This window comes from Chiloscyllium plagiosum, unplaced genomic scaffold (assembly GCF_004010195.1).
Source record: "Chiloscyllium plagiosum isolate BGI_BamShark_2017 unplaced genomic scaffold, ASM401019v2 scaf_18012, whole genome shotgun sequence".
Lineage (NCBI taxonomy): Eukaryota > Metazoa > Chordata > Chondrichthyes > Orectolobiformes > Hemiscylliidae > Chiloscyllium > Chiloscyllium plagiosum.
The window spans coordinates 196-1,101 of NW_025126724.1; the positions used below are offsets into that span (position 1 = coordinate 196).

The 906-nt window shown below is 46.1% G+C and overlaps 1 non-coding gene across 1 annotated transcript; it reads left to right on the forward strand.

The window, feature by feature from the left end:
* Window positions 1-390: 390 nt before the first annotated feature.
* trnal-uag lies at window positions 391-472 on the forward strand. The gene has a single exon. It is a non-coding gene; the product is annotated as a tRNA-Leu (tRNA).
* The last annotated feature ends 434 nt before the right edge of the window (window positions 473-906 follow it).

Consider the following 906-nt stretch of genomic DNA (forward strand, 5'->3'; position numbering starts at 1 on the left):
CCGGTGTGTTTCATGTTCCATGTAAGCGTGAAAGTTGTCCTGTTTCGATCAAAGGGTGAAATCATTTAGCAAAGCAAGAATCGAAATTGCAGTAATGTCAAGCAGCTCATGGTTATTTGACCAAATAATAACCGATCGTATGTTCTCACGCACTCACAGATACAATTGTAGAAGAAAAGATTCTGAGAAGATAGACTCAGGTTACCATTGATAGTTGTCTGGATTGATGGGCTATCATTATCTGCTGCGAAATTGATATTGTAGACGGGCACATCCCAGCAGTTGTGCGAGTCGGAGAGGGATCATGGAACCCTTTTCACGTGGCTTTGCATCTGTTGTTATGCAGGAGCACAATTGGAAGTGCAAGAAAATGGGGGACCACGGCTGGCTGGTAGTGTGGCCGAGCGGGCTAAGGCGCTGGATTTAGGCTCTAGTCTCGATAGAGGCGTGGGTTTGAATCCCACCGCTGCCATTTCTGCTGATCGTTTCCAACGACGCAGCTTGTTAAAATGCTGTTTCGACTCCTGCTGCATTTCTGTTTAAAACCGAAGAAAAATGGGTTTGCTTCCCGGGCAATTAACTGTGGTGTGGGAAAGTGCCGACTTTTCCGGTGTCTGTGTTGTCATGATCGTGTTCGCCTCCCGCGTGGGAAATCGCAAACAGCTCTACTGTCCCAGACAAGTTGTGCGTTTACTGGAACCGAATGGCGACTGTTATTTCATTGCTGTTGTGAAACAAAGTCCTGCGGTGGCACGACTCGTCGTTATTTTGTTTTCTGGCCAATGGGAAAATCGTTCCAATGAATTGCGATGTCACATGTTATTGGATTTCTCCCATTTCCTTCATTCCCGTCCTGGAAACATCGGAAGGGAAAGGCAATCTAATCGAAACTGTGATTGGTGAAAT